Source organism: Dromaius novaehollandiae, chromosome 2 (assembly GCF_036370855.1).
Source record: "Dromaius novaehollandiae isolate bDroNov1 chromosome 2, bDroNov1.hap1, whole genome shotgun sequence".
NCBI classification, from domain to species: Eukaryota; Metazoa; Chordata; class Aves; order Casuariiformes; family Dromaiidae; genus Dromaius; species Dromaius novaehollandiae.
In genome coordinates, this window is record NC_088099.1 from 55,037,069 (window position 1) to 55,049,523 (window position 12,455).

The following is a 12,455-nucleotide window of genomic DNA, read 5'->3' on the forward strand; positions in this document are numbered from 1 at the left end:
CCACAGTCCTCTCCCCGGGGAACAAGGGGCGGCCGGCGGGCCCGCATCCCAGCGCTTCTAACCCAAACGGGGCAGCAGAGCCGCGGCCGACCCCTCACCCCTCTCTCCCTGCCCCAGCGGCTCCGCGCCGCCTCACTTTCCAGCCGCTGTGCCGCGGATTCCTCTACGCCAACTGCGTAAGCGGGCGGGCGGCACCGCGGCGCTCATTGGGCTCTGCAAGCCGCGCACAGACTAACAACGCTATGAGAATAGCCCGAGGAAGGAGGGGTTGTAACCGCCTCGTTCAGCCCTTCAACTCCGGCGGCCATCTTTGATTCGGGCAAGCCCCGCGACGGCGGGGGGCTTTCCCATTGTCGAGCGTGCCCGGTCCCAAGATGGCCGCTGAGCGGCCTCTTTCTCTCCGACGCGGCGCGGGGCGGAGGAGGCACGGAGGGAGGGGCCAGTACCGCAGCCCGCTCGTGGAGCGGCGGGGGAGGGGGAGAGACGTGGGAAAGGCAGCGGGCGGCCTGCGAGCGCCGCGCCGGGCGCGGGGGCCGAGCCGGAAGCCGCTGCGCGCTGGGGAGGCGGGCAGGGCCGCGCGGGCGTGTGCGGCGCGGGAGGCGGTGGCGGAGCGGAGCCGCTGAGTCCGTGCGGCGGCGCGGGCGCGCGTAGGCGCTGCGGGAGAGGCCGGCGGCCGCTGGGCGGGATCGCGCGGAGGGCGTTGGAGAGGCGGCGGCGGGAGGCGCCGAAGGGGCAGCGCGGGCCGGGCCGGGCCGCCGCGGCTGAGGCAGGGCAGCGAGACGGAGCGGAGCGGCGGCCGCCACAGCAGCGCCGGCGCCATGGGTGAGTCTCCAGCCCAGGGCCGACCAGCGGCGGTTGTGACAGATGGAGGCGGCGGCGGCTCCGCCGGCCGCGGCACGGGGTCTCCATGATGGGCGCGGAGGCGGCGCCGCCCCGGGGGGGGGGACCGCGGCCCGGAGCCACCTCGGCGGCGGCTGCCGGGACCCGGCTGCCGGGCGGAGGCGCGGCCCCGCCGCGGGGCCCCCAGCCCCAATGCCGCATCGCCGCCTTCCTCCTCCGCGGAGCGGGCTGGGGCCCCAGTCGCCGCCGTCCGCGGCTCCTCTCCCCCCCCCCCCCCCCACTTCCTGCCTCGCCGAAATTGTATAATGTATTAATTTAGTTGGGCAGAGAGAAAGCGAAAACGCCGGAGATATTTCTTCTCCCTTCTCTTTTTTTTTCCTCCTCTTCCCACCACCACCCCTCCATCCCTCCTCCCCTTTTCTCATTTTGCGCCCAAATTTGGGAGGGAGGAATTTGCTGCAGGAATTAAAGCAGCCTTAAAATATGCGGGCGAGGGGCGGGTGGGACTGAAATCACAGCGCTGGGAGGGGAAGGGGGAAGGGGGCGGCTGTGTGCGTGTGTGTGGGGATGGATGCGCGTTTGGCGGCGTGAGGTGACCGAAGAAACGGCAGCGGGTTTTCCCTCCGCCTGCGAGCCGCGAAGCCCCTCATTTATATTTTATTATGTTATTTTATTCTTATCTTTTTTGCGTTAGCGTTGCGGCGCGGCCGGGGGTTTGCGCGGCGGGTGGGGAGCGGCGCCAGGGCCGCGCCCGCGCAACCCCCTCTCCCTCCCCCCCCCGCTCGGAAAGAAAGAAAGAAAAGGCTCATAGTGCATGTGTTCCCCCACCCCCCCCCACCCCGGAAATCTTTCTTAAATGCTTTATAAAGAATTTCTACATACCTCCCTCATTTAGCAAATCTCCCCCCCAAAGAAAAAAGAAATGGGAAGGCTGTTTAATATTTCGGGCTGAGAAAAGGTACGCCCACATGAGGAAAATTTTAGCCGACAACTTTAGGAAAAGCTGTTAAAAGTTATCTCGCTATGAGGTTGAGATTACACTAAGCCAGCTACATACAAATGTGATTTCTGTAAAATGCATCATTCAAGAATCTTCTGCATGCAGTTTGTGTTCTGCTTCCTGCCGATGAAGGAGCAGCGAGCAGCAGGCTGTCAGAAGTATCCGTTCTGTGAACATTTCTTTCTTGGCCATTAAAATCTCCCTCTGATTGACGCTGGTTTTAGGTTAAGTTCAATGAAAGAAATGCTTCCATATGTAGAAGTACTTAGATCCATATTAATACTGAAACCAAAAATATGTCAGCCTATGTGTATGTGCAGGCTCAGCTCCTTTGAAAGTTAGATGGGCCGCTTCTGTATATCTCAACTAAAAGGTGGACCGTATCTTTTGCGTGAGATTGTTGTAGTGGTGACTCTTCAGTGCTAGGTGCTAACTTATTTGCTGATTGCAACTTTCATTGACATATCGAACTAGTATTGTTGTAAAATATTTCTTCTTTATAAATTCTGTCTACATGTATCTTGAAGTTCTTACCTGCCCAAACATTAGGAAAAGTGGGGAAAAAATGTATTTCTGTGTAGTGTTAAACATGTTTAACTCCATACCCGCTTAGTTTATAATGTTTTGTATAGTTTGTTTCTATGAGATTACTAGCATCTTTGACTGGTGACTTTTGAGTGTAAGAGCATTATTTCCTTCTGGCTTTAGATGACTGTGTTTTTTTTTTTAGCTGACATGTGAACAGCAAAACCCAATAAATATAAATTCAGCTTAGGAAAGCAGGTTTCAAAAAGACTTGTTTTAAAGGTCATTTGATGCCTTGTCCTTGCTAAAATCTGGATTGAAATGGAAGAACATCACCTGTTCTGCATTTGCTACTGTGGAAAAAAGGGTTGCTACTTAGTCATTTTGAAATTGAAGCAAATATACCCAGAACCATGCATATCGGGCTGTGCTCTGATAACACCTCACAGCATTTCCTTCAGTTTACCCACAAGGACAAGTAACCGCTCTCAGTTAAAATGGTGCATTAAATATATACTCAGTATGACAAGCAAACCTGTTTGTATGTCTGTGTGTGCATATATATGTATTAAAACTTAATTGATTATCTTAATCAGAAATAAAGGATCGGATTTGTGATCTTTGTAAGCCAAAATTCAGTAGATCTTGCTTTTCTTGTACACGTGAAATATGTCTTGACTATGCACAGACAAGCAATTTTTTTGTAACTAACAGTCAAGCTGGTGGTACTTTGTTTAATCTGTTCTTTTTTTTTTTTAATATCTTAAAGTATACATTAAGACAGCAAATTGTGTTTAAAATGAGGTTTTGAATCTGTAGCCATTGCATTTTCTAACTAAGTCAATGAAGGAAAATTTCCCTGGGAGAAGCGTGTAGGAGAGTGTTCTACTCGGAACTAAATTCTGATGTATATTTTTAGCTTTAATTTATTGCCAGACTATTCACTTAACCCATCTAGACCAGAGATGTGTATGTATGAGCGATGTTCTGTTTTCTGTGACTTGGTTCTCTAGCTCCTGAAATAAGCTAGTTAATTGCAAATGTGTTCTCTGTAATTAGAATGGCATTTAGTCACCATTTAAGTGGTTTAGTTAAGTCTTGTTTAAATTAGTAATTCAAATTCTGGTAGTGTTAAATTGTAGGCGATCACTAACTATTCTTAAAGAGGGTTTGAGAGTCTTGGAGCTAATGTTTACAGAACAGATATATTATAGAGGTGTGGATGGTGGCATAAGTGAGGTAAATATATTTCTCAATTGCAAGGGCTAGAAGCTCAGTTCCCAGAAACCAGTTAATTCCTGCTCACCTTGTGAGAGAGAATTTCACAGGTATCAGGGGTGAGTCTAGCTAGATTTTTTTCCAGCCCCATCGTGTCAAGATAACTGTTATGTCATCTATCAAGTAGCTTTTTATAGGTAAAGTGTTTTTTAAATTATTTTCATTTAGAAAGAAGCAACTCATTAGTTATCTCTGTAACTTGTAGTTTTACCTTCTGCTTTAGTTTAATGCAGCTACCCCGGTGTTTGTTGCGTTGAGAGAGCATGGCTGTGGGGCTACTGTAAGCTATGACACTTTGTGTTACATTAAAAATAGAAAAGTAATGAGTAGGCTTGTAAGCATGTTAGAAAACAACACATAACCACTTTCCTCTTGACACAGTTTGAGCTAGAGGTATGTGAAATGTGTGTCTGACTAAACCTTTCTCTGATGTGTGTCCTAGACTTCCTTTCCAAAAAAGCTACTTAATCTTACTTCTACTTTTTGTGCATCAGCACTTCTCCACGCTTCTTCCAAAAATCCATGGCTCTTGAGCTGATTTCAGTATCCAGATCCCAGGCCAGAGCTGTTGCACAGATCAGTACATTGCATTGTAGCCATTTTTAAAAGCCGTCTAAGGAGAAGCTGTTCTTCACTGGCTCTAATGCTGTATCGTACTTGCAAATTGCTCTATATATTGCCATTTTTATGCCAGATAACCAGGGTTTAAAGCAATGTTAGTTCAGAATGTGTTTGCCAATAATTTTGGAAACAGTATTTACAGAACAGTAAGACCGTGGATGTTAGCAGATGTATTTTATGTTCAGATGCTAATAATTTTAAGCAACCAAAACAGAATTGTTTCTCAGTAGCGTAGAAGATTTTTTTAAAAAAAGACTATTTTTTTGTCAACACTGAGAATCATATTTCAAGATATAGATATTTTAATTCACTTTCCATTTTACACTAATTTTTTTTAAACCCGCATAACATAGATGAATAGGTAATGAAGTACGAGGACTTATAAGCAGGGGGAGGAAAGATTAATGCATGAGGGAGACTTCTGCCTTCCCTGACCCCCACAACTTTAGGAGGATCGATATTAAGATGCAGCACCTAATTTTAGTGTCAGCATTTTTGGAGCTTGTAAATGGAAAGATGGCATCATAATCACAAGAGATGTGAGATGTGAAAAGGGGTGGGGGGAATGGAATCTGACTTCAGGTTCTTCTGTCATTTATTTGAAGAAGGGGGAAGAAGGGGGAAAAAAAAAGAAAAAGAAAAATTCTGGGGGGCAATAGTGGTCTAGAAGCATGTTCTTGAGAAAGAAAATATCACATGCTAAGCTTTTTTCAGTGTTTTTGGTTGAAGCTTGACAAGAACAGTGACCAGAAAAGACAAATGCAAACTAGCTGTAATGCACGCTCTTTAACAGTGTTGGTGATTGCCAGTGTTGAGCTGCAAGGCAGTAGTTTATCGAATTCCAATCAAGATAGCCTTATTGTATGTAGAAATCAGTCTGTCATACAGTAATATAATTGCAACAGAGCTTTCAGAAAGATTAAATTACTGATGGCAGAATTTCTGCTGTGACATTTGTTTGAAGAAGCATTGCAGGTCTCTGCAGTTGACACTGAGAAAAATTTAAGCTAGCATGAGTGTTGGTATTGGTGCCAGTGGTTGTCACTAGATTATGGACAAGCAGTTTATTAGAAGATAAATGTATTAAATATTACCTCTTTTTATATTTTGTGCATTAAAATGATACTTATATAATGCTTGAAGTTAAACTTAAAAAAAAAAAAAAAAAAAAAAAAAAACCTAGTGAGATGACCAGAATTGTCAAACATATTTAAGGTAATGTTAAAATAGAGTTTAAATCTTTTCCAAGGTTGGTTGATTGGCACATGTTAGGTTGGTTCTTCTACGTGGAATAATTCTCTCAGTTTACAGGAAGTTTTAGTGTACCCACTAATGCTTTCAAATAGGATCCTGTGCTTTTTAAATCTTTTCCCCTTTCTTCAGCATCTTTATGTTATTTCGCAGCTTACACTAGTGTAACTGTGGACTGCAGATGAAAAATACTGTCCTGGTTGGATACCTCTAGTGTTCATGTACCTGGAATGAATTGGATGAGTTTGCTCTTCCAGTAAGTTGGGGTAGGGTATTTTCAGTTGGATCTGTGAGCTAATCTGGCTTTTTCCCTGGCTGTGTGGTCACCAGAACCGACATGAGGGAAACCCAAGCTTACCCTGTGGCACAGTTTCTTGTTACCACTTTGCTGTGCAGCTCTCTTAACCAGCTGCTTGCAAAGAGGCAGTTCTGCTGCTTCCCCTGCCCTTGCAGCGGTGCCTCTGTGACCCCACAGTGTGCCAGCTCATGGAGCTCAACTGGCAGGAGTTACCTGTTTGGTTTTCCAGATTGTTTGTTTGTTTTCCCCCTATCATTTGAGCTCCCTGAGCCTTTCTTATTGTGGAGTCATGGAAGTGTTGGCTTAAGGGAAGTGTACTGTAGGGAAGAAAGGGAATATGGACAAGAAAGCCATCTTGCAGTAGACAGCTAAGTACACCCTTAGTTTAGCGCCTGTTTGAGGGTGGTGTAGGCTAGCACTGCTGCTAAGAGAAGCTAGCTTAACTTTGTTCCCGCCCTCACACTTTCCCCTGTTTTTCCCTGCTGAATCCTAGCATAGGCTGAGAGCTGTGGAAGTGTGCCCGGGGCGGCAGAAATATGTGGTAGTTAATCTGGTCGCACAACTTGTTCATTTCCACTCCACCAGAGGTTAAGATAGGGAAAGAGGAAAACCCTCTCCAGCTGGAGGAATTGATGCTTGTGGTTAAGAGTCTATCCTCAGCTATGTCACCAATTCAGTATTGAGGGAAAACAGGTGAGAGCAAATCTTACCAGCTTTTGTTTTGGGTACAGTATCATTTGATCCTCAGACACTGAATGGTTGAGGTGACTTGCTGCTTATTCTCTGTTGGTCCATCATTACCTAACAGACTTGTTGTAGTACTGATAGTAGTATTAGGGCTTTCTTGAGGGAGGTGCAAAACTAAAGCTCTGGCAAATGATGGCTGCAGAAATCTCGCTGTGCAGAGGGCCTTACAGTCAAGACCAGATTTTAATTCTGATGAACTAAATTAAGATATTAGCTGACTTCTTGTGGAAAAACAAAGCAATTCTGAAGTGTTAAACGGCTGCTGCTACAAAAACTATAATTCTTCTGGAAGCTTTCTGACAGCAAAGATTTTTTTTTTCTGGAGGTGCAGTCTTTCCAATACTCATTGTAGCTTTTAAAAACAAGAATGTAAAACCTGGAATATAATGCTCAAAGATTTGAGTTCCAGATGCTGGCTGAAATGTAACTTCATGGTTTTAAGTTTGGGACATTAAAAATTTCTGAAGTAGAACAAGGCCAAGAAAATCCACCTTATTTATTTATTTATCCCCCCCAAAAAACAAACAAATGGCATTTCCTAATTGGAGTTACTAAAGGTACACCACCAAACCAAGGGATTCAAGATTAAATTAGTTTCCTATTTGGGGAGTTTGCCAGATGGTGTGAAATCAAAGTCTGAGAAATCTCTTGGTCACAAGTAAAAGGGAGACAAACTGTTGCCTTGTTTAGTGTTTTTGATTTTTTAGCACTTAGTTGAGGGAGAACTTCCAAAGGAGAATAGTCTGTGAACTGCTGCTGTGCTGTTTACTGAAGTTTTGCGGACATCTACAGTTCAGCTGTGCCAAGTATTAACCTTCAGGGTAGCTATTTGGGATTCTGTGGGCATCTGCAAACCTGCGAGTTTTCAGAGCAGTGAGAGAGGAACCTGCAGTTTGTAAGTAACAGACAGAGGCAATGGGGAACAAGACTTTAAAGGGACGAGGGCAAAAAACGGAGGAAATGGTTGTTCAGTCCTCTTTACCCATGTTGTGAAGTGTGGGAGAACACATAGGAATCTCCTTTTTAATCATTTAAAGAAAAAATGTTTTGAACTTGTAACATTTTAAGGCAATACTGATGACTAGATGCCCTGAAGGAGGAAAAGATGGGGATGGTAAGCCTCCATCTTATAAAGATTTGGAAAGGTAAACTGGGAATTTCAGCAAGGAGTTGTTCCTTACTAGTATTTTTTTAAATTTAACATAATTTTTGAGCTGGTTTGTGTCTGTTCCTTTGTAGGCGTTTTAAAGCCCTTTCATAGATGTCCTGTTAGATTTGTTGTGTTTTGAATTCTTTTAACAGTTTAAATTTTCAGCAAGCAAATTCAAAATTATAATAAATAACATGAAGTAATCTACACAGACCAAGTTGTTTGAGTCCTAGTATCTTAGTAATGAAAGGACACTGGCATCTTGTTTGTCCACGCGTATGGCAAGAGTTGATTTTGGAGAAGACTTTGAAAGTGACTAAGGTCCAGCTTCTCCAAAGAAATGTCTAGTGAGTGACTGCAAACCTGGATGCTGAATGAATTTCACTTGGCCCTAGCTTTGCGTCTCTGGCTTCTTGGCCCGCAGTATGCCTGCAAGATGTCCAATATTCCCTTAGGTAATGGTGACTCTCTTTTTCAGTAGTATGTTCAGTTCTTTGTGGTAACAAGGATGGTCCTGGTTTTCTACTTACTGTGTTCCTACTTGTGAATCTTGGCCATCAAGTACTTCTGTATGTCAGCCAAAGGCAAGCCAACTCAAAATCATTTGGCATGGTTAACCATGAAGAGCAGCTGATACGCTGGTATACGTATTTGACCATATAATGCAGCCCAGCCTCCAAAGACTGAGATTTGACGTTAGATCTTGCCTTTTCAGCCTGCTTTTCACAGCCAGCTTTGTTCTTAATGCCAGAAATAAAAGTACTTGGAAAGTGTGTGGAGGGGGAAGAAAGTTGGCAAATGTACAAATTTGGTACTTTGGATCACCAGAATGGTTCCTTTTAGAGTTGTGGCTTTAGTTCTCACAATCTTCAGCTTTGCCATCTAAAGCAACCAGACTGCTGGCATTTTGTATGCGGTCAAATGGATTGTCTTCCTCCTTGAAAAAAATGTGTGCAGGAATTGCCAACTTAAAAATGAATTCTTGCACACAGAATAAATGATGTAAAAACTTAAGGTTTCTAGCTGTCAATTTATCTTACAGATGAATGGTAATTATACCAATCATATATTGCAATTGTCTGATATTAAACCTGGATGATAAATTTTATTGGCATGGACCGTTCTTTTGTATAAGATTGTTTCCCGTATGGTTACAATGGTATGAGATCTTGATGGCAACTACGTTTTACTTACTGTCTTTCCTACACAGTAATTATAACAGGAACTATCTTTCTGTGGTATCTCCTCAGCTTAAAAATAAGGACAGTCTAAAAACAATGCAGAAAACCAGCTGTGCTTCAGAACTTAGTAGCATCTAAGTTTAACACATTGAGGGTTTTTATTAATTGGCATCATTCTTTAAAGTAGCAGTTGAGTCACTTTTTTCATCCTTCTGCTCTCTTTATTGTTTTTTATATTGTAAATATAGACCTCCTCAGACAGTGTGGAAGTAGTTACAGGAAAGTCTTTTCACCTTATTGTTGTAATATAAGTAAAATCATCTAAATATTATTAATTTAATAATATCCTTAAGTACTTTTTCTCAGAGCTTGATGCCCCTTGTAGAAGTAGTATTGAAGCATAAACATGATTTGAGAGTATTCTGAAAATTGAGTTTATAAGTGTGACTTCTGTCCTTTAGTGTCATTAAAGTGCGCTCTTGTGGGGAGAAGCTAATGCTTTTGAAAAATGTTTAATCTGGTTCAAGTGATTAAAAAGACAGTAATTTAACTTTGAATTACAGACTGTTATTACTATGCCCTTCTCGGAAAAAAGTTTTTTTGAATGATTGGCTGGTAACATCTTGTTAATAATAAGATATTCTTGTGGCATATGTTTGATTGCCAGAGAAATTGCTTGTCTGAGACTAAAGGATCAATGCTTTCACAAAAAAAATCAGGTTTTCACTTTTCTGAGGTGCTACTTTGCCACAGTGCAAAAATGTAATAAACCTGAAAGGAAAAGTGACACAGACACGTGTTTCTAAGAAAGTTTTAGCTCAAAAGGTCTTCCTTGGTGAAACCTGAAGTGCTGAGGGCTTCTGTAAGTCAGAACTTGAAGTATTCAGTATAGAAACTATTACAGGAAAATCAGAGAAAATACTGAAAAACAGATGGATTCCATATGGGAACAAGTTGTATCCCCCCATTCAGAAATGTAAAGTAGATTTTTATATGTGTATGTGAAACCTGCTCTTCCAAGCTATTTTAAGTGAGAATTTTTCATGTTAACAGAAACACCAGAGGTGAGCTATTTTAACTTCTTCTCCTAGTTTTAAGCGGACACACTTCAGAGAGTATTTTGAAGGTAGTGGAGTACTTTTGAACTGTCAGTAGCTTTTCTGCAGCTACATGTCCAAGAACTTGTAATAGATCTGATAGTAGTCAATTAGAGTAAAGAATGCAACACTACTGTTTTTTATATTGTGTGTCAACTTTATAGCTTCTCGGTTAGGAGAATGGGGTACACTACTAGTCAGTTTACTTCTGTGTGTATACAGGGCTTAGAACAGAAGTGAGCACCGAGTGCACGTCTGCAAATGCCTTTTTCTAAATACCTCACTCCAGATACTAGCAGTTGGATTGCAAGAATCTGTTGCTCTTGAAAAATTCACTCCTGTGTTTAGGCAGCTGTAACACATCCTTGCTGTTGCTGCTACTCTACCCAGAGATCTGGGGTGGAAGAGGGAGGGAATTGATATATATATATATATATTTTTTTTTTTTTTAGTCTAAACCTATAAACCAAACTTACCACCATCTGCTGAGTCTTTGTTAGCTGATCAACGTGTATGCAAATTTGGAAGTAAATGTGGTATTACTTGGCATACGTGAACCTGAGGAAATGGAAAATGTTCAGTGGTGACTTACATTAAAAGTAAACGGTGAAGGAACAGAACTGATACAATTTTATATACATTATGGTATCACAATGTATTTCTTAAGGGTAATGTTGTTATGGTTTGTTACATCTTTCCCCTGTGTTTCCACAGCCAGACGAGACTTTTGAAATGGTCTTCAAGCTGATATACTAACTTTGGGGAGAATTTCTGTTTTCTTAAAAAGGGTTCTTCTATGAAATCAACTAAATTACGGGTTTGAGGCGTTGAAAGTAGTGTGAGGTAAAATTGCCTAAAAGTTCCCACTGGTTTTTTGAATTTTTTTAAAAAATTTTTATTTACCGCTCTTCTTTGAGAAACTTGCACAAACTAAATACACAACGGAAATGTCAAATGTGAAGCTGAATACAGATTTTCTTTTTTTTAATGGTGTTTTTATGCAGAAGAATCATTCATAGATCTTTGTTCCAAAGTATTTTTCCTTTGCGTCTTTCTTCTTCAACCATTGGATCAGTGTTTGCATCAGAATAACTATTCAGTGATAGCACAGCTGAGGAGGAGGAAGCAAGGATAAAATAGTGGTGATGGATATACCATGTGACATGTGATTTGATGCTTGGTCTGCCACTGTTATTCCTGCTGGCTCCCTGGGTTCCCCTTTTGATGGTCCTTTTCTGTAGGCTTCCCTGTGTCCTTTTCTTACTGTGTTCTTTTTGACTACCCCGCTTTATGGAGCAGAAGATAATCAGTCACTTTATTGTCAAATTTAATTTAGAATTGTCATTTTAGTTATTCTTAATTCTAGATGCAGGTTGCTAGTCTGTGGTGTTTTGTGCATCAATATTCTGTTTTTTTTTTAAAAAAGACCTTAGTCTGCTTGCAGGAAAAAGTAGAAAAATGCACATCAAGAGCAAGAAGCTTAAAACTGTACTGACATCTGTGTAGTATCTAAATCTGTTGCGCACTGGAGCATTGAAAAATTATTGATATAAGCATGAATATTTTACAGTATCTGCTAACTAGTAGACAAATGTCTTTGAGTTTGACAGTTTTTTAATAATTTTAGATTCTTAAGTTAAATAGGTAATGGTGGTAGCAAAGTATTACTGAAAACATGCCCAGGAAAAGCTTATTTTTTCTTTAAGCAAATAATTCTGTCTAGCTAATTCTAATGAAGGATTAAGTACTGCATGAAAACTGTCAATATGGGTGGCTGGCTGGAATATTTTGTAGAATCACCAGGTGTAGAAGAACTTATTTTAATTTTGTGTTGTTTTACAGGCTGGTTTTGTGTGCTTTGGTAACATTCTTTTTTTCACCAATCTATAATTAGTTTTGTTTTTCTAGATAGATGACTTCATTTTTCTGTAGCTGTCTGCTTTCTTGCACTTGTTTGGCAATCCCAAGAGTTGCAGCACTGTCTGTATTTGCTCTAGCTACTGCAATCTGTTTATAGTTTGCTCATGAATACACTTACATATTGTACACGGGCTCCTAAGGTTGACAGGGTAGGGTTTTTTGTTTGTTTTAACAGGCAGACTTTAGTTTACTGATGTGCCTGTTACATTCCCTTAGGTTTTTTTTTCAGACTTTTCTATTTTCCTTATAGACATAGCTCATACAGCTAGGTTATGCTGTCTGCTCTTTCTGATCTTTTGCGGTGCCAAATCCTTCTGGCAGAATCCTTTTACTCTTAGAAATTACAGGTGTTTCAGCACTATCTGCTAATAAACTGTAGATGATAGTCTCTGGCACAGGAAAAGAGAGGGAGAGAGCACTTAAAGCTATCTCTAGACTAATAGCTATTCAGTCACCATACCCAGTGAGATTTTGATGAAGAGTAGGGTTGAAAGTGTGTTCATTGGATCAAGGTTATTGATTATTTACTTAATCAGCTTACTCCTAG

General features: G+C 41.7%; 1 protein-coding gene across 2 annotated transcripts in view; it reads left to right on the forward strand.

The window, feature by feature from the left end:
* The first annotated feature begins 444 nt into the window (after positions 1 to 444).
* The window catches only part of SEPTIN7 (septin 7), a 79,133-nt gene continuing 67,122 nt past the window's right edge, over positions 445 to 12,455 (forward strand). The window contains exon 1 of one of the 2 annotated variants that reach the window (XM_064506551.1): positions 445 to 822. The gene's annotated coding sequence lies outside the window, so the exon portion shown is untranslated. The remainder of the gene's footprint in view (positions 823 to 12,455) is intronic. The other variant, XM_064506550.1, reaches the window with a different exon arrangement.